The 26,873-nt window shown below is 25.2% G+C and overlaps 1 protein-coding gene and 1 long non-coding RNA gene across 4 annotated transcripts in view; one reads left to right on the top strand and one right to left on the bottom strand.

Moving 5' to 3' along the window:
• Positions 1–26,873, top strand: part of LOC114124535 (uncharacterized) — a 239,502-nt gene that overhangs the window by 23,231 nt on the left and 189,398 nt on the right. The gene's annotated exons all lie outside the window — the stretch shown is intronic.
• On the bottom strand, positions 1,310–25,923 carry LOC126550700 (uncharacterized). Of its 2 annotated transcripts, none has more exons than XR_007604754.1 (4): positions 25,730–25,923; positions 5,982–6,147; positions 1,487–1,634; positions 1,310–1,396 (listed from the first exon to the last, which is right to left on the bottom strand). It is a non-coding gene; the product is annotated as an uncharacterized LOC126550700 (long non-coding RNA). The 2 variants fall into 2 exon arrangements; XR_007604755.1 differs by having other exon boundaries at positions 1,313–1,396; positions 1,504–1,634.

Below are 26,873 nucleotides of genomic sequence, written 5' to 3'. Positions count from 1 at the left end.
ATTTATTTTATCGATAAAAAGTTTAATTTTATTTTTGTACAATAGTGTGCTGTATATTTTTAGATATAAATACGAAATGTGTTTAATATACATACGTATAATACATATATTAGTATAGTATAGTATTGTTGAATACAATCTAGGGATTTTTATATACGATTTTGATGGTTGATAAACTATTGTCATTACAATACACCCTCTTTATTCATTTTTCGATAAAAAAAAAAAAAAATATTAGAAGTACATTCAAATTTTATTTAAATGTGTATACAAATAAATAAATATCATAAGTTACAGTAATATTATGTACGATAATTTCTTTAGATATTATTTTTTATAAATTGAATATCTCGTTTTATTATTTTTGTATTTTTAGTGAAAAATGTATAACTACATCAACAAATATAATCTAATAAAGAATGTCGTACCCTTTGCAATTTTATACTATTCTAAAAAGTTTTTGTGTAACCCAGAGTAAAAAAATATTGTTTTAAAAATATGAGTTGTATCTAATTATTATTAATATAATTGATATAATTGGTATACAGTTGGTTGCATGTCATGTTAGATTTTTTTTTTAAAAGTTTTGCTCAAAAATGAGATCAGCTTTTTAACTGATTTGAGGTATTGTACGTTACTCACTTTCAAGCGTTATCAACCAAAAGGGAAGTTGTTAAAGTTTTTGGGCCATCCGTTTAACAAGTCCATTTATGTCTGTCGGTGTAAAGGAATGGTAGGTGAGCTCGTTAAGACAATGACGGACGAGCATTTCGTCAAGAATTTATTTCCTTGCCGAGAGACAGTTTCCGAGGCTAATTCTGTGCGGCTGTTATCCCTTATATCTCGCACCACTCGGTTATACAGTTAATAACATTGTACAATACTGTTTCCACCGATAACTAAAACGATTTATCAGCACAATGACCATAGCTGATTCCAGCACGTGAATCTACCGTTATTTTTTTCTGGTTTTTATATCCCTTGTTTAACTTCCGATGCATACTTTACGGCTCGTTAATGCAAAATTCACTGAATCTCCTGAGTCACGCGTCAATTGTTTGACCGGATACACATCATTCATATGCGCCTCAGAATCCTTTTATACCCAAAGTTTCGCCGGAATGACATCACGATTTGCAAGGAACCAATAAATTATAAACGGCCATGTTCGCACTATTGTAAAGTTGTTTTGAGGGTAGATTTTATGATCGAACTTGGTTTTACTGTACTCCGTAGGAATATGATATGAGCTATTATTTATATCCCTCGGTATGTCAAACTTAGTGTACGTATGGTGTCGAAATTAATTTAACAACGTGTACAAACTTTTTAACCACTTTTCAAATTTATTAAACTACTGATAATCTTTAGAATGATTTGAAGTAAAAGTTTCCAACTATATATCAAATATAAACATAAATAAGTTTTTTTTTGTAATTTATTATCGATTGTTATTGAGACATTAATATTGTTAAAATCTCGTTACCGTTAATTGAAATTTACCAGGAGTAAGAAAACTAGGATGTACGTAGCTCAATTTTTTCCGGTTATCATAATGTTGTACCTTATTTGAGTTGTTTTATATAGTTCAAGTACGCGTTGTGTTGCCAATATTTTTATTAAAATCCGGACACCTGAAACATAAAATTGATGCAATTTTAATATGCGCTCAGAAAATCCTGATGATTTTATTGACATTATGTTGAACGATTTTTTTAAATCACGCTTACGTAAAACACAATTTGAAAAATACTAAAACTTTAAATGTTTATGAAAACCACTTTGGTGGCGTATATCAGTAAATTTTCTTGTGGTTCACTCCGGGACGTACACCACGGTCTATTTAATATTATTTTTATGTTGGAACGAAATCGGTTTATTTACATTTTACGGACACATTAGGAACACCATAAGGACATTTCGGGACGCATTAAGATCTTCTCTAGGGCACTTGAAATCTGATTCCAGTCATTGGTGTGTAAAGGCTTGTTGGTCGACCAACTAATTGCTTTTCATTCGGCATATACAAACGACAAAAAAAAATGGTTCAATAGATAGGCACTTGAAAATTAATTTTCAATTTATAAAACGATTTTACTAGTATACTACGTAATAATTTGATCGATATAATATTATTTATTATGAATTGCAAAATTAAGGTGTTTTAATTTTAGTTATCTAATTTGACAATATCTCATTGATTATCTCGATGAACGCAATGTTTATTATCAATTAAGATTATTTTTTTTGTACTCTACAATAATAATTAGCATCAATGAATCCGTTATTATTATTAAATAAATAATATTTATTTTATGATATTATTTTATACTAAAATGTACTAACTAGCTGAATACCAGATATTTATTACATTATAATATCTTGTCGTATATGCTATCATTTTGCCTACATATTACGCCGCCATAGTTTATTTTAATGATTTTGTAATTTATCTTATAAAAATAATATAATATTACAATTATATTAATAAAAACAAATATATATTCTCATAATTTTTATTTTTTATAAATTTAAAATTAAAATTTTTATATTCCATTATAATATTTTATAATTAAATTACTACATCTATAGTAGATTTTATGAAAAATGACCAGTTTTAAATACATTATAATACGACTGATCAATATTTAAAATCAAACAAACATTTTTAATGTAAAACATTAAAATCTTAAATTTCAATGTTATAATTAACGTTGAATGGATCTGATTCTGATATTTTATAGTTCTATACGAATTTATATTTTCTATATTTTATTATGAATGCACACGCATAATAAAGATGATTTATTAGAGGTTTGATATAAATTTCTTATACTTATAGTATTTAGTCCTAATTTTTATACATTAAAAAATATTTTTACAGTTTCTTTTATAATTTCTTTAAAATAGCATTGCTATAGCTTATCATTTTATACAAAATTAAATGTAATATTTCTGAATTGATTTTTTTCAAACCTACAATCAAATAATAATAGAAACAATATGTTTTAAAAAATCTATGTACATTAAAAAGGTAAAATAAGTTTTTTTTTTATACAATTTAAGTACGTATATTTACAATTTATAATATATTTTAAAATATTACCTGATATAAAAATATGAATTTCCCGAGAAATATTTTACTTTTATTAAGATAAAATATAATAATAATAGAAATACAAGGAGAATTGTCCTCTGTGAAGCATTTTATCGAGTTATGTATATTTCATACAGTAGATTTACTGTGAAATAAATAGTGCTATGTATATGGGTACCGTTAAGTTTTTTTTTTATCATTCTTGAGATTTTTTTTTAAAAAAAATCTACTCTATACATTTGTTACAAGTCTTCATTTTTTCTGATTAATGGTTTCGAAAAATGATAATAGGGTTTTCAGTTAGTTTTTAGTATCACGTGCACAATACTTTTTTTCATTAAAAAAAATATATATTTTTATAACGAGATGATCCGAGTTAATCATATCAAAATATTCATGAATTACGTATAAGGTCATCTCGAATGTTATGCTACGGAAAGTGCATGAAAAAATTAGTCTTGAGTAGTGTTTTATGATTATTCGTATTTCGCTTCTTCAAAAAGTAATTAAAAATAATATATAAATTAAATGATAATAAACTTTGGAGTATACGAGAAAAACCAACGCTTTCCAATTTTTGCATCACGTATCTCGATCATTGAATGTACGGATAATAGGAATATACCCAGATAAGCTAGTGAATGGAGAAATCACGTTCGGTATACTAAATGTTAATTAAATCTTTGTTCGGACTGTTTAATGTAAAATGTACAAGTAATTTTAAATGAAAAGTGGACGTACTGTATTTGGCACGTTCGTTGTAGATCAGTAATATAGTAATATGTTATGACTATGCACAAACACGTTTTGTATCCTTAATGTACGTGATGGACCTAATTATGTTATAATTTTAGCATATTATCTACTAAAATACATTACATTTACAAATTGTTATTAATGAAAATATTATTAAATCAGTATAACTACTAATATAGTAATACATAATTAATATACACATTTGAATTACGAGTTTAGTGGGAAATGATTTCGGTTTTACAAAGTCTGTTTAGTTTTTTATTTCTTTCGAATATTTATAATTATTTTTTTACTTAATTGTTAACAATGCATCCTTTTTATTTTATTTTTTACCGTTTAATTCGATGCTCTATGTTTCTTATAATTATTGTTATTTTTATTAAATAAATATTGTGACAAAATATATTTTTAATCTATTACGTTTTTTATGAATATAATTTAATTAAAATAATATTGTTTTAGCTGATTAACATAGTTCTAATAGTATTAATTTATTTGTCGAACACTATGGGGTATTTTAATGTATTTTTGCGATGTTGTATTATTATTAATAAATATTTGAACGTAACAAATAGATCTTTTAAAAATTGTGCATAGAGCGATTTATATTTAACTTTTAGTATTAAAATGGTGTACAGTAAAATATATGTATAAATAAAATCATAAAAAAAAAAAAATCGTAATTGGTCATTTTTATCTTTTATCTTTGAGAGTAATATATACATATTATGGTAGATAAATAGATCTATTAGGTACTGGTGGATAAATAAATAGTAAAATATACATTTTTTAATAACCAGAAGAATCTAAAAATAAATATTGAAAATAAAAATATTTATGCAACACCATTTTATGATAAAATAAATTTTGTTGTAATTAAAAAAAAGAATAACTTGAAGAATACTTGAAATGTTTGCCAAATATTGAAAGTGATTTCAATGAGTGAAGTGAGAAAGATTTTAAATTTAAAATAAATTATTATTACTTTTTTATAAATTTTGATTAAGCAATTTATGCTTAATTTACTGTTGGTCAAAAATATTTAAGAAAATTCCTCATAATTTGTACTTTTAAAAATTTCACTTAGAATCGTTATTAATATCATATTGTATATTAATAATTGATTTAGTCAATGGAAAATAACTAGGTACAATCTACACCTACAATAATTAACATCACCAAAAATATAATAGCGATTACTCGGGTTTTGTGTTATTTTAAATTAACATTTTTTTTTTTTTTTTTTTTATGGTTATAAATAGTTTTTATCGATACCTCACCGCTTTTATTTTAAATTTCGGTAATATAATGTCATTATATGATATAGATATTTAATGGTTTTTATATTAGACTCAGCATTTCGTGAGACAACATGATAAACATGACATTTACAATAGTTTCCATAGAAACCTTTTAGCACCATTATATTGGACTCTACTCTCTCATAAGTATCGTAATAATAATAATAATAATAATAATAATAATGATACTATAAAAACCATAAAATATTACGTGCAGATGACATTTTATTAGACATGGATGTCTACAATCACACTATTGAACAGTATACTATACGTACGTAGAACGCGTATGTTTACAATTGGCTTGTTGCGGCTTATCACCCTAAAGCGTGTCCCCTGACGATCCACGTGCCGTGGTTGCTGTTAGCCTGTCAAATTAACGTCACTTTGTAACCATCCCTTCCATCTATAGTCCCTGATCTCACAGCGTCAAATGTATGTGCGGGTTTAGCGGAGCAGTGGTTTTTTGATATAATAAGCAAAACGGAAAACAATACCGGTGATGCGACTGCCGTTGTACGAGTGGAGGGTAAAGGGCGGGTTTCCGGTCGAAAATGTCAATCAATTTACTGTAGTCAATCGACAAAAGGTCGACATTTAGCTTTTGGGCGACGGTGTTACGCCTCGAAAAATGAAGAGGTGACATAAAAAAAAAAAAGTGTATAATATACTCGCCTAATGAACACTCGCACGCATTAATAATCACCGACGCTGGCTGATTCTGACAATTTCTAATAAAGGACGCTGAATTGATTATTTTCACGATTCATGAACTCCTATTATGGGGTATATAATGTGCGTCCGTCTGATCACGTATATATACTTACGCACATTTTGCCTCCACCATCACGTACGCCACACGCATACGCATTTTCAAGTACTTTTTTGTTTTTCGTTCCTGGCCCCTCTTCTGCTTGGTAAAAAAAAAAGCCGCGTATAGCGTTGATTCCAGCAAAAATTTGTTAAAATAATAACCGCCCAAGGTGCCGGCCGCTGTAAAAAAAAATTTATTTAACCTTTTTTACGCCACCCATTGTGAATAATTATAAACTAAAGATTTATTCGCCACAAACAATGTGTGTTGCGTTCTCTAAAAATAAAATTCATTAAAAATAATTTATTTTAATTTTTTTTTAATGTTTTCCCGTTAAATTATGATGTGTTTTCACTCGAATACAGTACAATCGTTTCAAGTTTACATGTATGTATACTTTCCATTAAATAAAAAAATTAGGATAGTCACTAAGTGTTTTTTACTTATCTTTTATCTTCTTTTCATTATTAGTTATATTACACTAAAATAATTTTAAAATGGGATGATTATTTTTATTTTAGAACTTATGTCGAGGGTTTTAAACTTTATTCAAACATTATCAGTTATCACTAACAGCATATTATAATATAAATAGTTAACAGAATTTTTAAATGTAACGATTTCAAAATTAATAGGTAAAAATAGATCCTTTAGGATACAAAATCTTACATAATTTTTTTGTTCAAAAATTGCTCGTAGTATGTTATTTTAAATAAGCCAACGTTCATATAATGTATTCATAATTAATAATGCAATTCATACTTAAAATATACATAACATGTATAATACAGCATCATTACATAAATATTGTTAATGTTTCTATATTAGTTTTGGTATATTATAGTGAAAACTCTTTATACCATAAATATAAATTAATATTGGTTCGTTGTGAATTCATAAAAAAATATAAAAAGTATTAGCACAATAAAAAACTTGAGATGGAGATGACAGAATATTTTAAATAATTGTTTCATATGTAAGATAATTTAATAACAAGTATTATATAATGCAAGTTGTTATAACATATTTTTTTAGAACTTAAAAAATAAAACTATATTGTAAATTAATTAATTTTTTTCTTTTTCAAAAACGTTCAATAATTTTGAACGAAAGTTCTATTTCCTTAGAACTTTCCCTATCTATAACTATGCTGTAGAGATATAATACGTATTTTTCTTAAATAAAATATACAGACATTTTTTATTAATACCAAAAAAATATTAATATTGATATATTTTTATTTCGGTATAATATTTTATGTTACTGATCATTATTAACGTTTAAAACTTAAAGATTATGCATATTTAAAACATTATTTTTTTGTAAACTATACAGAAATTGTTTCTGATTAAATACATTTTTACATAAAGAACACATTATTTTAAAATAACATGGTATATTATACCTAAATTATACGAATTTCTTTCTATAGTAATTAATTGTTGAGAATGGATGATAATTTCTCGTTGTGATAATTTGTACTTGATGAGTGCGTCGTAAAATTGTTGTTACTGTAGAATAACAAACGTTAATAGGTTCATAAAATAAAATAAATCTTATTATTTTAAATAACAGTTGTCTTACGAAATTACTTTTTAATATCGTAATGGTTTTAAAACATTTATGCGTGCCTACTGTAAAATCCGTAAATTCTATTTGTTATTCGATTTTACTAAATATTTTAATACAATTGGTGATAAAATATTAATGGTATGGGAATAACTTATGGAGACTACTAAAAGCTTCCACTATAGAATGCTGAACACGGAAAGGTCGACAAATTTTACGGTGTCGGGATCCTTGTTCTACTTTCTTGATTAGAATGCCAAATATCACCCGAATACGTTTTTATTAATGACTGTTAAATAATTAAAAGTACATTCTTTGAAATTTTATTCAAGCGAAATCAACGAAAGAAATATTATTAATAATAATAATAATTAATTACCAAAATATTACTCAATTTGCAATTTATTTACCATTTTTTGATATGAACTTACAAAAGAGTCGAGATATTAAAGTCTAGTTTTACATGTAAGAGTTATGTTTCGATTTGTACTGCAGTAGTTCAGCGAAGCGTACAATAAATAATAACCAACAACTTTCAAACAATAGGTATTGAAGGAAATAGCAATAAGTATGGTTTTAATTAAGCTTCGCTCATAATATTGTCTTAAACTTTAAGACATATTGTTGCTTTTCGATGCATAATAATACTCATTAAGGTTTATATAAAAGAAAATATTCAAACGAACAGTTACTAACCATAGATTTACTATACTATATTACTATAGATGTTAATTGATTTACACTTGAGAATAATATTTATATATAAATAAAAAAACAAAATTTTGAAATATTTCCTATATTTTTAAACACATTTATAGTATTTGACCAAATATTTGAAAATATATTTGCTGAACATACGTTGACAACATAATATTAATTAATCTGATTAATAATCAAAATATACGAAATACAAAATATGTATTGATTATAACTGAGTTTTTAATTAACAAGTGAATACGACAAATGTCATAAAAGAATGGATTAAAAACTATCTCAGTAATCTATTTTAGTGTACGAGTAAACTAATTATGTACATTTTACTCTAAAGAAATGGCATTAATTGAATTCGTATCAAATTTTAGTACTATGTTTTCTAGTGTTAAGAATAATATTATTTTTAAATCCCAAATTTAATTTCCCCGAGGAACGCACAATGGTTACTCGTATTTATCAAAAGCAGATCCATTTTGATTGATTTAGAGATGCCATCGGATGTACTATTAATGCGCTTGGTTTCGTAATATGATTTTAATTGGCTGAAAATGTTAGAGATAGGTTAGGTCGTTCCACATATGTTGTGTGCTGTGTATGGTTTATCGTATGTAACTTTTGAGTGTCTTATTATATCAATTCTATTTAGGATAGTTTACAACCTTCTGTTGGTATTGTTGTCTTTAAACCAATAAAATTGTCAAGTTTATATAACGTTTTTTATTACTACGAATTTTTAATATAATTTATTTGATTTATTTGATTTTGATTTTTAGTAACCCGTAATACGTATAGGTACTGGATCAAAAAATTAAATTTTATTTGAAATAAAATAATAAAACTTTCACATACTTATTATGCAAAATGTTCATATAAATTATGTGTATAGTTTTATAAAAGTTTAACAAACTTTATAACTTCTATCAACAAATGTTTTTATCTTTTTAAATCGAAACTTCTGGGTACCTATACCAACTGTTATAATATAAGGGTTAAATTTTATAATCAGTTTTCCACCATTTGAAATATTAGTTATACAAATGTAGTAAATATACAAACTACGAGTAGATATATAAGATTAACCATAAATGAATCATGGTTTATAAAACTTGACATGTGAATATAAATAATATTGCACAATTATTACTCAAATCATTATTTATACAAACTAAATAAATAAATATTAAATGCATTTAATATTTCTTACTATCTGTATATTTTATATTTATATTTTAGTGTAAATTATAAATCGTAGACATTAATTATGAATGAAAATATTTATTTTAATTATATAACGTAAGGTTCACCAACTAAAATATAATTTATTACATACCAAAATATAACTATACTAGAAATTAATTTGTATTTTTTTAAAGTTATATCAAATCACTTTTTATTTTATCACTGCTAAGTTAATATACCTATATATATTTTTTTGATTATCAAACAAAATTATCCTTTAGTCAACCTTATATAATACATATGTCATAACAAATTTTATATATTACCTACCACGAATTCTGTAATCCATGTAATACCTATTATTTATCGTGTACTTAAAAATGACTTTTTTAATGTCGTTAATTTTTTATAAAAATATCCACAGAATAACCGTGTATTTACGAATAAATACGTAGTATTTAAAGGTTAGGGTGGTGTATACTTTTTTTTTCATAAAATATGTTTTGATTATTCGGTAATTATTAACAAAAACGAAAATAGAAATATTAGTTTTAGTTATTACTAGCTTTAGCATAGTGTAATAAAATGTTAAAATAATTTTGATAATTTTTAAATACTTAGATAAATTAAATAGGTACGTAAATATAATTATCAATTATTTATGTAGAATATAATTTATAATATAATAAATGAAAACTTGAGGCGTATAATAAATTATTAATTAAAATTTTTTGAATAATTAAAAATTATCTATCAATTATTTTCATGATCAAGGGTTTAAATTCTGAATTCCACAAGTACACACAAAATACACACACACACACACATATACGTATAGTTGTTAATAGGTTGACGATTAAATGAATATTCATTATACATTTACCTATTACAAAAAAAATATCCAACTATGTGCTTTGAAATGTATACATAAAATATGTGCTATTAAATATTATTAATAACAACTAAGTGAAAAACAGTAAGTGAAGTTCACTCGAGCTAGAATATTTTAAACTCATTCGGAATCCTTTTCAATCGAGAAAAGTATTCAGCTACTGCTCGTAATATCTCATCGCGACTCATTACTATCATTAAAATATTACATTATTTAGATTACTATAGTTTATTCCCAATTTTTCGGTCCATTAATTTGCCACGAATTTGTATTTTTACACAGCGATATTGCTATCGCTGAAAATCATTTACTCTCGACGATAAAATACGCAACATCGGTGTTAAAACACACGATAATAATATACATGACGTACAATATATCGTACCTATACGCAAACATCTATGTACATATATTTTTATCTCTTCCCATTAAATTATATGTGGTCCGTCTTCATTTTTGACAGAGTCGCCGTGCCGTCACCAACGGGCTGAATATTATGCAGTTTTTTTTTTTTTTTTTTATAATACATTATACAATACCTAACATATTATTATTATTTTTCCTCGAACTGCGTCGTCCCGCCACACACTTCGCCCCGGGCAAACGTGGTCTTTTCGCGCGCGGCAGTGTCAAACCATGCGACAACAGCTGCGAAACCGGACGGACTGCGCGCCTACATATATTATTATAGTTGTGCCCTTTTAACTCCTACCCACCACCCACCACCCGTGGTAACCACACCGCCGCGCTTCCTATTTACCCTCAATAATCGTTTTCGTTCTCCTCCTCGCACCGGGTGCCGTAGCGCCGCAGCCACCCGCCGCCGCCCCCGCCGACGATTCCTCCACCGCCGAAATCACTCCCCTTCACTTTTGCGCCTAAAATCTACCCCTCGCCGACTCCCACCGCTGGCAACAAAATATCCACCCCATAGGTGGCACGTGCGTGGTTCCGCGCAGAGTCACCACTATAGTTCGATTCGACGTATACGTCGGCGGTCGCGGCAGAGTGCGAATCGCGTCAACGACGACACTTATAGTCTAAATTATATGACGTATATGATATATTATTACAGTGGCGTTTTTCACATAGTCTTTAAATTTTTTTTCTATTTATATGGAATCATATAGATAGATGTTCATTCTCAGGAGGTCTCTTCGAAACACACAAAACATTTTTTTTTTTAGCAGATAAAATGGCCATGATACTGTTCTGTTTGTCTACAAATCATGCATAAATTTGCATTTTTGTCACTATTAGACACCTACCCCGCTCATTAGTCGTACGTATGACCCATAATTGTCTACGATCAGTACATTGTGTATTTATGACACGTATACCGTGATTTTTATGTATGTATTATTATATACATAGTGTTTTTTGTTTTCCTGTTTTATCGACAGAAAATTAATTATAACTATACTGTACTATTATTTATTACTTATAATATTGTATTTATTGATAAAACAATCACGAACGATATTATAACTCGAATTCTTTAGATTTATATCAAACACAGCTGTCTATAATGTGTGCACATTTGAACCAATCTAATTAAATTATGATTGTTATCATCGGTAAGGGACAAGCGTACATATCGAGTTTATATTCGATTCATAAAAACTTATTAAACTGGAACTATCATGTTTTAAAATAATCAAGATTTATCTCAATAGGTATTTAAACGTGAAAAAAACCTTCGAACCATTTATCATTATTTAGAATATTTCTAAATTGTATAATTAAAGCAATACTTATAGTAATAATAATAATAATAATAAAAACGAATCGATATTGTACTATATAGGTATGTGTTATCAGTTATTCATTATACGTGTGACAGGAAATTAATGAAACAGTGAGGAATTTGATTGTATAGTTAAAGTTTAAAGAGTCTTTGTACACTATTTACTATGTAAGCATTTACGACAACACTAGTGCATTAAAAGCATTCAAAGCTTTAAAACGACACGAAATATAAATTGAAAACGTATAACGACAATGTGTTTGCCTCTAATATGTATATCAAATTTTTTACAGTCGTGTTCTTATTATTTATTTTGTAACTGAGTTAATGGAAAAAGTATTTAAATTTAAAAATCTAGTCACCTCGAATTTTCAGTATATTATAATATAAAACTACAGAAGCTCGTACTTACGTAATACGTAGTCACATAATAACTGAATATTTTTTTCTTTAATCAATTTTTGATTTTGAATTAAAAAATAAAAAAACTTATTTTCATACAATTAAAAGTAAGTAAGTATATACTTATAAGAATATTTTATTCTACTTTTTAATATGGTAATCCATATTTTTTTAATTTCATATTTTTAGGCAAAATGTTAAAATTTAAAATCAGTAAATAATTTTTTTTTTTTATTATTGTTATTACATTGAATAATTCAATTATTGTAATAGAAAGTTGGTACCTAATATCTTAATTTAAATCTAAAATATAACTGTTTAAGGTTTTTAATTTATCATTATTATAAAATGATTCTATCATCTTTTATAAGATATATTATTAGACGTGTTTAAAATAAAAAAGAACGATATATTATACTCATAGTAAAAATATTTGTACAGAAAAAAATAGTAACCATCCAAAGTTTGGGAACAAATAAACTTTTTTGAAACTAGTTTGGGGTAATATTACATATACCTAATAATTCTTATAGTACCTCATATAAAGTTGTAATAAAGTTCTAAAAATCCTATTAGTTTTCGAATGTTATTAGAAATTGTAAAATTATTGTTTCTGTTCAGTTTCATTTTTGGTTTAGTTTTATATAGTAATTTTTTATAAGTCCTGTACAATACTATTAAATTAACGTATTTGTACGTTATATACCATTGTTTAGTTTATTTACTATTTAACCTAACCTAGTTTTATTAATTATTTAATATTCTAACAGTCTTTTTCGAAATGTCATCATTCATCATATTATAGTTTATTGTTGATTCAATTATCTGAGTTATCAACAACACTATTTACTTGTAATTTATAATTGTGCTCATATTTTTTAATAAAGAACTTTTTATAAAAGTTATGATTAGATCCGGTAAATACGTAATAATGTCTTCATAATGTAACAGCATTATAATGTAAATTTTAAAGTTAAAACAAAATTAAAAACAAAATAATTTTAATAAATGAAATAATAGTTAAAATCCAATGTATGATTTAGGTAAAAATTTAGTAGAGGAAACTATAATAATAGTATTATTTATACAATTGTTGCACTGTTTAAACCTTGTACGGTTGTTTTATACATACAAAACGGAAACATACACAATACACACGTGTACGTAGAACCCAAAATAATAGCACAGGTCAACCACGGGAAATCAGATTATCTTTAGAAACTTATTTTTAATATTCTTGCATAGTCTGTCTTAATGATGTCCGTGGTCTCATTATTCACTGGTTGGTCGTGATAGGACACACAGTAAATAGTATGTTTTCTAAATAATACGCTTGATCTGGGATTTGAGATTTGAACCCACAACTCTTAGCGTCAAAGCCGTTAACACTGCAGTCGTCCGTGATCTTATCATTATTTCTTTTTGCTCGGTACATTTTCTATTTAAGGTGTATGTCTGTCCGTTTTGTATGATCGGGAAGATAAGACCACATCAACAAGGATGATTCGGTTACTCGTAAAATATTTAACATTCAATTTACACTTTGATGCGTCCTTTTTACTCGTCCGTATTTATATCAGAAACTTTTCTCCGAATGATGAAAATAACTTTGTAGGTCTGTATAAGAGGTGATTACTTGAATAGATATTTTTGGTAACTATTTTAATTTTTTTATTTTTAAGATAGCACTTCTCATTCTTTATCTACGTAAACTCAGTCAATTTTAACATTTTTTTTTTTTGTTCATTGACATCTTTTAGTATGCATATAGGTGTAATTTAATTTATAACGTGGTGTTGTTTAAATTTTTTATAAAAAATTTTATTCATAATATTGATCAAATATATTTAGTAATTTGAAAAAAATTGAACATTTAAGGTTTAAAACATAAACAATCATAGTATAGTTTTTATTGATTATAGGTACTTGGTGAATTCTCTTAACGTGATAAATACGCAAACATCGTATAGGTACACTCGTATTATTCTATCAATACTAAGATATTACGGTGTGTGTTATTCTTACTGTATAAGCGCACTACAGGCTGTTCTAATAAAAACCACTTGAAGGGATTTATCGTCGTAATGATGTAGAATGAAGTAAGGTTTATTGCATTTTGAAAAGCAAATCCTTATAACTGTACAAGAAAATTCTGTTCTGTTTTATTGTCCTTCCTGCAGTGATATAAGAGCGTATGCAAGGTTGTTGTGTCGATGTTAAACCACCATTAAACTTCTTTAAGCTTACCACGCGTATATGTCGCTTTTCTTCATTTCTCTGGATGGAAAAAAATATGTTACACGCGTAACACCAATATACATAAAGCAGAATTTCATTACGGTTGAACTCCTCCGACGGGAAATCAACGAGCACAGACAGACATTTTTTTTTTTTACTTTAATATAATGTGTATATTATTTTTCTTATATTATTGGTTGTATTAAGAAAATTATATAAAAATGTATTTTTATAAGAAGTTACGTTAGATTACATGGAAGTATTAAATTGAAGGTATAAGCGAAATTCACGATTTTGGATGTTACCCAAAAGCTTTGCGCCTGTATAATTCGAAGGGTCCACTGCTAAAAACAAATAAATAACATGAAATAGTGATGGCGATGTTACCAGCTAGGGCATAATCGAATAATTCTCAGAGGGATGAAATAAAATATCCTCAGGGATTTCATGAAAAACACCGGAATGAAATTTTTCATTCTTCTTTCCTTGTTACGAAAACCAATACGGTAACAGTAAACATTTGTCAACTGGCAAATTACTCTCTTTTGTAACGTTCTATGTTATTGTTTTACTTCAATTTCAAATGAAATATCATTATACATTCACTTCATAAATAAAATAATATATTTTCAACTTATTTTAAAAATTCATCCTCAGAGTTTAATTTTTTTAACCATATTCACATTTATTTTTACACATTTTTATTTGACCAATTGATTTGAAATATTGAATGGAATTTAAACGGACGATTTAAAATTTTTTAAACTTTTAACAGTTAAAAAATTGTTTATAAAGTTTCGTTGTTGTTTTTATTAAATATTTTTATTATTTTTTTTTTTTAATATATATAATTTTATATTTTAAAATAACATTGAGTTATTCTGATAATACGTTATTTAATTTTAATTTTAATATTAACTAATAATACTCATAAATGTATTATTTGATGATTATTTGACTTAAATATATTTATTCATAAAAATATGGCAACTTTAGACATAAAACTTACATAAATTATAATATAAATAGTGAAATATTAACTCAACCATATTTATATTCTAGAAGTAAAAATTATTTTAAAAACTCACTAAAATAAAGAATACACATTGTTATTAATCAGTTGACGATTTTTATCTTTACATATTACACAAAACTTCAAATACCATCATTTTTTGAATATGATAATCTATCATTGCTCTCATATAGAAATTAATAACAATACACTGTCTTGCGCCAGAATGTAAAGAATAAGACAAGGAACCAATTTTCAAACGGTCTACCCTAAAATAAATGTTGTTTGTCATGTAACTTGTAAGTGCCCACGGAACTTATGACCGCATAAAATAGTAGCCCATCCAAAATAATGGTCTACTCGTCAAGTTTTCGAATAGATACCAACTACACATAGGTTTTGGTTTTCTTCCTATTTTGACTGCTGACAGGTCAACATTATTCATTCGTGATGAATTTCGTTTTTCAATAAAATAAGAGCAAACGCTGTATGGGTATTGTTTTTGAAGAGGGGTGCGTAGCGTACAATCATTCACGATGTCCAGCGGGATTCTACCCGGCCTCGTTTAAATAAACCAATTAATCGAACCATTATGAATAATGAATTGACAGTAACACGCCATAGGCTACATTCGCTGATATTGGTCACGCAAACCGTTCCTTTTTACACAGGAAGTCAGGAACCAACACAAAACGGTTATAAAAATGTGCTCCATATGCACGAATATAAATTAAAATATAACAATCCAAAATAAGTATATCATTATATTAAATTATAAAATTATATTGAGCTAGTATTTACGTCCTATATAGGTAGTACTTATAATCTAATAATGTTATTGTTTTTTTTTTCTATTGTCAATTATAAGTTAACAATAACGTTTAGAGTTAATAACAATAAATATTAATATTTTATGAAAATGTTTGTGTTTTTATTTATTTAAAATATAGGAATTAATGAATCATATAAATTAAAAAAAAGTAAAGATAATATAAACACAAAGTACTCTTATAAATTTTGAATTTTATGTAAAAAATTGATGATTTTGCATAATATACATTTTACGCGTAGTTTGCTTAAGTATCTAGATATTTTTGTTAAAAGATATTTATTTTTTCTACCACTTTTCTATAACAGATAATTTTATTTTCCATAGAGTGGTTAATTTATAAATAATATTTTTGAACCTTAAAATAAAAAACTATTTTCAATTATTAGAATACATTATTATTAGGCACATTTTAGTTATTTTTAACTTATTTTATTCCATATTGTGTGAATTTGATTTAAGAAATAACATAAAAACTATTAAATCTGTGAAAAAAGTCAGTTATAGTTCTCTTATGCTATTTAAGTTGTATATTTGTTCGTTGAGGAATGTTAGTAATGGAGTTTTAGTATCACAGTAAATTGGTGAAAATTGTTTCTTTAAAATAGACCTTTTACATACTTAGTTGTTAGGAAATTTCTTTCTTATAGATAGTTGTCCTTCTATTATACACATTTCGGAAATTATTCGAAAACTTCGGTTGCTTAAAAATATATTCAGTTATTTATAAAGTATCGTTTGTTTTTCCAGTCCTTTTTTTTCACCCTTGCGGTGAAGAGCTTTGCATGTAATTGTGATTCCAAAAGGATCCAACATGACGTGGGGTTGGTCGAGTGTCACAGTGGAATAAGTGATGAAGAAAAAAAACCTTATTCTGTGACCAAGATAATGACGTTACTTTGAAACCGTATGTTTCATAGACAATGAAGTTTTTTTCCCTCGCGTAGAAAACTTAAGGTAAAAACTCAACGTTGTTCTCGCGTGATTCGTGAAAGTTTTGTTATAAAAATAACGTTAGGTTTAATGCACGTTACTGTGCTGTGGATTACAAAGTTACTGATCGAAAGTTTAACGGAATTTTCTGATTAAAAACAATACTCATAAAATATTATGGTTTATCCGTACAACGAAACTGACCTAACTAATCAATTTGTGTTTTTTTTTTTATATTACATTAATTTCATATACTACTATCTTTCCAGTTATGTTTCTTTCCCGCATTAATTCAATAAATCATTCCAAGTGAAATTGTTCGTCTGTTCGTCATTAATTTATACCCACCTCAGATAATTACCTTCATTATAAATACCGAATCCTACATAACCAAAAATCTCAAGGTTAATAATTTATGTTTTCTGTTATTTTTTCTTTTGATATATATCGTATATTTCACTATTATATATACATATGAATGTAAATTCAAAAACAATGATAATAATTTATAAATATATATTATTTATCAAAAATATAAGCACTCATTTGCAAATGTTTTTTTTAAAAGAATTTAGGGTGAATGAATTTCTTTAAATTACAAAAATAAAAAGGTTCTACGGAAATACACTGGTGAAGTTAATTAGTGTAGTAGCTAAGTTTACTAATTTATATAATGTGGGTAAAGTAATAAAGAAGGTACCTAATAACTAATAATATAAATCCAGTTCTAAATCACTCAAAATCGAATTCTTTTATCTGTCTTTAACACTTAAAGGTTAAATTATAACAATATAAATGTATGAAGAAATAAATTATTAAATTTATTATTTCTTTAAATTAAAATATTATTCTTTTGAGTCAAAAATTAAAAAAAATAATTATTATTAATGGGCAGATTTGATGCAGTACATTGTATTTCAATAATTAAATGTAAAACAAGTATGAAAATATAAATTTTTAAATATTTTAATCACCTATTTAAAAACAAACGATTCTCTTTAATTAGAGATTTTTCAACTACCTACAGTTTTAAATTATAAAAAAACTAGTCGTTAAGATTCAAGAAAAAAAATTACCATAAAAGCAAATGTTTCATTGTCTACAGCTTGATTTTAAAATCAATTATTGATATTTATGATTTGGTGTATTAAATTTATTAAATGCTAATTTTAAGAGATTTAATTTTTGTTTTCAACTTAATAATTTTATATATTTGTATTTTATAATTTTGAAATTATTAGGTTATATTTATAAAAAAAAAACTGTTAAAAGGTAAATTTTGAATTTTGAGAGTATCTATCGTCATTGAATAGGTTACGTAGGTCTGTTTCATTTTGAAAAAAAAAATGTTTCAAATTTTGCCTTTCAACACCAATTATATATTTTAAAACACACTTTATTTTATACATATAGCATAAGTTTATATGTACGAACTACAAATAGACAAATTAAATATGACTGTTATATGTATGATGTAAAACAAAAAACGTACACGTCATGTAATTTAATAGTACCTACACTTGTTTTCGATTTAAAAACTGTATTTTGCTTCAAATATTTGTGCACTTAGATGTGCCATTAATATGTATTTTATTAGTTTTGGATTTTACTTGTATGACAAACGCAATGAGATATAAGAAAAATGAGAAGGGGAGAAATGTATTTGAGTATAAGTCTTTGAAAAGACACCAGGGAAGTAAAAAGTAGGGGCGATTCAATGCTTTCAAATCGAAGTATTTTCTAAATGTGAAACGATTGGTGGTGCAAGAGATTAACGAAGGGTAAAGATTTTCCCAGAATAACCCCAATATGTAAGGGTGTATACTATGCAATTTAATTGTTCCCAGATTTCACATGGTCGGCACAGAGGAATTCAATATAAGAGATTGGAATTTACTTTTTTCATTTCATAACACTTGAGCGTAATTCTTTTGTATTAACTTAAAAAAAATGTATAGTGATTATAAAATATACTATATATACTTCATTAAAGCATGTAAAAACTTATATGTCGAGTTCAAAAAAGTTACAATAGTTCTTTACTACGTATGCTTTAAATATATAATATTATATTAAATTATGTGTCTATTAATTCTTGGTAAAAATACTTATACAATAAAATTCACAACTTTGGTTTAATTAAAGTGTACCTACTGTGGTAGTACTCTTATACCATACATTGTTTTATTATATAACATAATGTCAAACTAAATAATTCAACTAACGTGTTAATATAAAATGTGGTTATAATACACTGAAATCTTAAGAACTACCACCGATATTAGGTTTAAGAAATACATTTGTCAATATTTTTGGGTTATACTACTACTCTATTACTTTTTGATTATATAAAAAAAAAAATTAATTTATTTGTAATTATTTATCATAAAAATATTGATAATTTTGTAACTATTAATTATTTTGATTCTGAATAATAAATTCATAGATTTTACATTTATGTGATTTTTAAAAGATTCTGATATTTTCATTTTTAAGGATATATTAAAAAAATTTTTGGAAGAAAATTGGAAAATTTAATCTAGTTGTTACCTAGTTAATAATATTATGAGAGTACATATAAAACGTATATTATCCAAAAAAATGTTTTCTTTGTTAAACAGTTGAATTCTTAAATTTGTTATATGTATACATATTATATATAACGTTAAATAGCTATTGAATCTAAAAGTCCATACATGTATGTGTATGGCCGAATTCATATCCTAAAGCTTCAATTAGTTTTTTCAAAACTTTTAAGTCGTATATTATTTCCAGTACTATTAAATAATTTGACTTTTTTTATCAGTTAAAATCCAACACCAAAAGTTATGTAGAAAAAATAATTTATTTGACTAACAACTATACGCTAAGTTAATATGTATATAGGTACATATTTTAATTTTATTAGACTTTCAAGTTGGCACCTAAATATGCATGATATATCTATACACGAAAAAGGTAACATTTATGTATAATATTATGAAAAAAAAAACATTCATGTGCATATATTTTGAGGCAATTTCGGTCACTATGATTTATGGCCGGACAACTTTTGCATTTCGATCTAAAATAGTAAAACTTGTATTTCACTCACTTTAATATACATATCTCATACAACTCACGATGCATTGCAATTTCTCAAACTTAAATATGGATTTCCTATGCTACATCCTAAAATGTAGTAAGTATAAGAGTCAAAATATTTTGTTTTATTCTTAAAAAATGTTAACTAGGTATTGAATATAATGTCTAATAATACTTTTTTAGAAATCGAATTGCAATTTGATTTATCTTAGAATTTAAGACTAAATATTTACATTTCAAATTTTAGAACATATTTCTAATTGATTTGCATGTAATGATTAGTATAATTTATTTTCACCTATATATTTTTAATATTATTGATTTATGTAGAATGTTTATTAAGATGATGAGATGTCAGTTATAATTTTATTAATTATTTTAATTACTATCTTATAATCTGTGGACAACTGTGTTAAAGTACTAAAATTTCGTAATTATCTGAGACATAATAAGACTATACGTCTTATAAGGAAGAATATACAATTACAAACGAGTGAATATACAATTACAAACCAGCAGTCAGTTTGCTGTAAATACTATATAAATAACCATTAATCATACATTTTACTTTAATGTTTAAAATAAATTGATGAGTTCGAAAAAAATAAATATTTATGCATTTAATGATAAGTTGAAATAATTAATTAGTTTTTTATACTACTTTAATTTTAACGTTTTACGTTTTTTTAAAAAAAAAAAAAAATAACAGATAATTTATACGAAATTGTAATTTTTAAAGAGTGGTAAAAATAATATGTATAATATATATAATATAATATAATACAATAATAATATATATGATATAATATAATATATATTATATATTATATATATTTAAAACAAAGAAACGTCTAATATTTTTTCGCTAAACACCAAATAACATAGTATTTCTCTGAACACTTGTATTTATTTTTTGATCGACCAAGTCATTATACGTTCATAAGCCAGATGTGTGTTTTTAACTGTTCGAACAATGAGAAAGAATAATATATATAGAATATATCCTCGTATAGTATCTACTATCTTGTATAATTGTCTAGGGAGTCATAAGGTGGTTATTTTTCGAGTAAACGTACTTCTTCTAATAAATAATTTCCGTTACAATTCAACGTTAACGTTACACCAAGATAAAACTAATTTGTACACTGGTAGACAGTCGTTTTCGGTCTATGGAAGTTTATCGTTTATTTTTATTCATTACAACAGACTACGAGTAGTAATATTGATATATTTTTTTTTGTTTTTTAATATTAAAAATAAGTATTGGTGGTTCTGGGCTCTATTATATTGATGACAATCGATATCAGTCTGTGTAAGCTTGTCATTTTGTATTGTTTATACCTACCTATATTATATAATAATAACAGCCATAATGGCATTTTAAGCTTTTCAGATATTAAGTCTTTGCCAGACAGTAAAAAAAAAAACTCATCATTTCATAGAGAATTGTTTTGTTTTTAAAATAGGTAAATATAAAGATTTTCCATATCAATATTTAATTTTCCTGCACTACACTATGCCAACATTAATTTGTTTGATGGTTAATATTTTAATTTATACATTATCTTTATTTCTAGTTGTTATAGTAAAGTTATTAAATATTATCTTCATTCTCATTTATCACTAGAAAATTGGATATTCTATTCACGATATTTAAAACATAAATAAGTTAAAGTACATTTATATTTTATATTAATTTTTATCGCATAAAGAATACAACGTAATAAAATAAACGATAGAATATCCTCAAATGAGATAATATAGGGACTGGACATAGTATCGACTAAGATGGTATTAATATGGGAATGGCAATAAAAATTCCCCTCCGAATAAAAACCTAACCGAAATAAATAACGATTAAACGATAAAAAAAATACATTCTTACTACAAACAATGTATATAACTACAATTAATGTTGCTTAGACGTACTTATAGGGGATTCACAAATATTGGTTGATAGTTCTCATGAAAAAATTACAAAGTGGTCTTATTCCAAAAACAATTGCAAAACACTTTGTACCTATTATTGTATTGCTGTCGGCAAAAGGGAACGATGTATTAGGTATAAAATTACTTTTGAAAAGTAAAAAAAAAAAAAATAGAAATGTCTTTTACGAAATCTAAACAACCAAAATGAAAATACATCATCTGTATAGTTATAGAAGAAAAAACACTTCTAGGTTGAAACTTCTACGGCAATTTTTAAAATACGTATAACATTATATAATAAATTGCCATACTATACTTCCTAGTAATTTCATCGAAACATCGCACACAACTTTGTGGCACCCATAAACTTTTTTAAACACAGGTTTTCCATTTTTTATTTGAGAAGAAAATAAATATATTTTTAACCCCGGCGGCAATACATTAATGAAGTTAATAATGTACGTTGCACACCTTTTTTTTTAAGTGAAGTATAATTTTGATATGTTTGCATTAATGATAATATATAACAACGAAAAATTTAATTAGTTTTAACATTTCTATCGTGAGATTAAATTTAGTGCGTTAATTTTTCTAAAATTATCTAAGAGTAAAAATTGATCAACAGTCAGCGATATAACGTATATTTTTAAAATAGAAGTTTAATTTAGTGAATTTTAACTTATTTCATCACAAATACATTTTTAATATTTAAACATTTGAACGTGCTTATGTGGTGGTATGATAAATAATATACAAACACTAATCGAATGTAAAATAAAATATATAAAAATATATAGAGTTATCGGTGCAGTTCTAATTGAATATATCAATAATAAATATTACATTCTGTGTTCAATAGATTATTTGTAGTAGGTATATATGATTTCCAAATTCCAAAATTGTCGACTAGACGTCGATTGAATACACGAAAATAAAGTTACGAGTTAAGTTAAAAAGAAAAGTTATTTATGACTATATTATTATTATTTCTTCCTAATGCTATTTATAAATTAAATTAAAAGTATACATATGTATTTTTATTCCACCAAATATTTATTTTTTAAAGTTATGAAAAAAAAACATTTAAGAAAGACGAGAAAAACTTTTGGAACCTCAAATGTAGTATTAATTATATGATTATACATAACATATTATTTATTATAAGTTAATTTCCAAGGAAGTTAAGAATATGTTTCAGTTTTAAATTTGATTAGATAAACCTACATCTATCAAACTATCATTAATTGCATAATACCTAATTGAAATAAAATATACTTTTATCAAATAATGAATTTTAAACTTTAAAGTTTAGAGTTTTAACTATGCATATAGGCGTATTAATAGATTGTAATTATTTTGACTTTTATTACTTAACATTAAAATATAATATCACTGAAAAGATTTTGTAATCTAGTAGTGTTTGTTTTGAATACTATGTAATGATGTATTAATTTTAATAAATTATAATATTCGGTATATATTGAAAATATTATTAACCTTATGGATTATAAACAATGAATTTATTAAGCCCATTAATTGTTCGACAATACTTGTATCAACTGGTCATATTAAATTGTAATTATTTTACATAACTGACTTCGAAAATATAATAATTTTTTTTTATTTCTCGATTACACATATTTATATCTTATACAATTATTTTAGGGTCAATATAAACGAAATAAAATTTTAGAAAACCATTCAAGACAGTTAAATCATTTAAAAATTATAAGCTAAGAGATGCTTCATAAAAAATAATATTGAAGTACTATGGTATGTACAATAGGATTAAACATACTATATTTTTGTCAAAATAATCGCAATAATTGAAAAAGCTTGTACACCTATACAAAGTTGAACAATCACTTTAAAAGTATTAATATTTTTTTCTCCAAAATTTTCAATTAAAATTGTGAAATATAAATTATTATATAATTAAAAAAATATAAAACATTTCCTAATACTCATAAAAGTTTTAATTTTATGATATAAGTTTTTTGGTAACTCGCTGAGTATTTCGGACTTTCTATTTCCAATTTTCGTACACGGCTATGTTTTCTTGCACGTGTACTACTTACGTCAATACTATTTTTTATGGGAATAAGATCTGGCAGCAAAAAAAGAATAAAAAAAAAACGTATTTTGTTGCAGAGAAAAAGTGTGAGCGAGATCGAAAACGGAATCCCATAAAAACGTGACCTATGGACCGATAAAAATCGGATATAAAGTTTATTTGGGCTGTTTGATCTTTTAATCTGCTTATAATAGTTGCTGACAATAAATCAGCTGTCACTGTGCACGTTCATGAAAACCTAACGGAATCCGATCTTACGGCATGTTGAATTTTTTTAACAACCACCTCATACCTATAAAATGCTAAATAATTGAATTGTGTGATTGAACTTTGAAAAAGTGGTCATTTTAAACTTCTTTAAACAATTTTTTGAAAAAAATGAAGAATAACAAAATCAAAAGGTAAAAAAGGCACATAGATTTGATAGGTACTGAAAAATCGTATCGATTCCTTCAACTCATTATAGAATTTATTATAATACTATTACGTATTTCAATTATAAGACAATTTTAAATTTTAAGTATTATAAATACAAATAGTTTTGAGCGAATTTCGATTAAAAGCTTAAAACAGTATAATATAAGATTTTTTCTGTATTGTTTTCACATTGTAGTTATATTTTTATATATTTTCATAGAAACTACGAAGAAATTCTAAAAAAATAGCTTTAACTCGTGTCAAATTTCCTGGATGTGTTTTGATCTTAAATCAGATATTATGTGTTAAATGAAATCAAAATTACTACCATAAAACATTAAAATGTATCCGAGAAAAATATTTAGTATAAAAACATCACATTTTCTACAGTATGCGGAATCCAAAATATTCACAACATTTTATTGAAAGTATTAGTCTAATTTTATTTACCCCCTACGCTTGATGAAACTCAAGTAAAAAATAAATAAATTATTATTATTATACTTATTCATATTCACATACATATATTATATATATTATTTAAGCAAGTATATAAATATGACACATAAAATATTTATTCTTAGGTAATCATATTTTTCAAATGCTGAAAAAATCATTTATTATAGATCATTTTGGTGTTTAAATTTATATGATTCGAGAGAAATTTCATTTATGTTATTCAAAAATACTAAATTGTTGATAAATACTTTAGTGGATATAGCTCTAATATTATATCACTTACTTTTTATTTACTTTTCTTAATCTGTCAAAATTGACTTAAGTGTAAGTTGTTCAATAAAAATGCTTATTACGTTAATTACATAACTTTATCACATGCCTTTTATATGAATTTTTAACTTAATTTTTTGTAATAGTTATTATGCAAAATATACTCGTCTAAAATATATCACGAACACGTCATAATTTTAAGAAAATTATTCAAAACTAATATCCACGGTAACCATGAAATAAAAATAACAGTAGATTCAATTAATTTGAATATATAATATTTAGAAACAAACAAACAAACAAAATTATAATTACTTTATTCTTTTAAATGTTTTCAACTACTTTTTAACTTCTACACTTTAAAGTTTATCCAATTCAATAAATAATAGTTCTAATTAAAATATAATATTTGAATAAATGCATATTTATGTAAATATCTATCATCATACAAACAAATGATTGATTTATGATGATGGATCATAAAAACAAATGTAATTTTTGTTTTTGAACTTAATTATAGATTTTCAAATTAAATTTAAAAAATGTGTTTAATTTAAAAAAAAAATTTTTTACTTCTGGTTGCATAAACTACCTACACAGTATTTTAATAGGTTTTTTTTAATTAAGAATTTTTATGGTCTTATATTTTAAGTCTACTTCTAAGGTATCTTTGAGAAAATGCTTTGTTTTCACATTATATTTTATTTCTTGTCATAGTTTTAAATTGTAATTGAATAAGATTGAAAAATATTATATTTATGTAGTAAGTAGTACTACTCCGTATGTAGATCAACATTTTATGATTGTAAAATATGAATTAATTTCGTTAATTATATTGATTTTGATGAATAACAAAATATTTAATATCGAAATTATACATATATTACTTGGTTGTAAAATTAAATATTTGTTAACAATTTAAATTAATAAAAACTTTTTTATCGTATCTATCGTCGTTGTTATCTTTAATACAGTGAAACTTTTATTTAACCAAGTCCTACGACGAACAAAAAAAATAGTATTATATAGAGGAATTCGCTAAATAGAAAATTTAGTTATATGGAAATTTCACTATATTTGATGTGAAAAAGAAACATATCTACGTATTCCTTTAGTTATAATATGTATATAATTATTAAATTTATCTCAAAAAGGGA

Source organism: Aphis gossypii, chromosome 3 (assembly GCF_020184175.1).
Source record: "Aphis gossypii isolate Hap1 chromosome 3, ASM2018417v2, whole genome shotgun sequence".
NCBI classification, from domain to species: domain Eukaryota; kingdom Metazoa; phylum Arthropoda; class Insecta; order Hemiptera; family Aphididae; genus Aphis; species Aphis gossypii.
The sequence above is the reverse complement of the archived record's forward strand: the minus strand, read 5'-3'. Positions and strand labels throughout refer to the sequence as shown.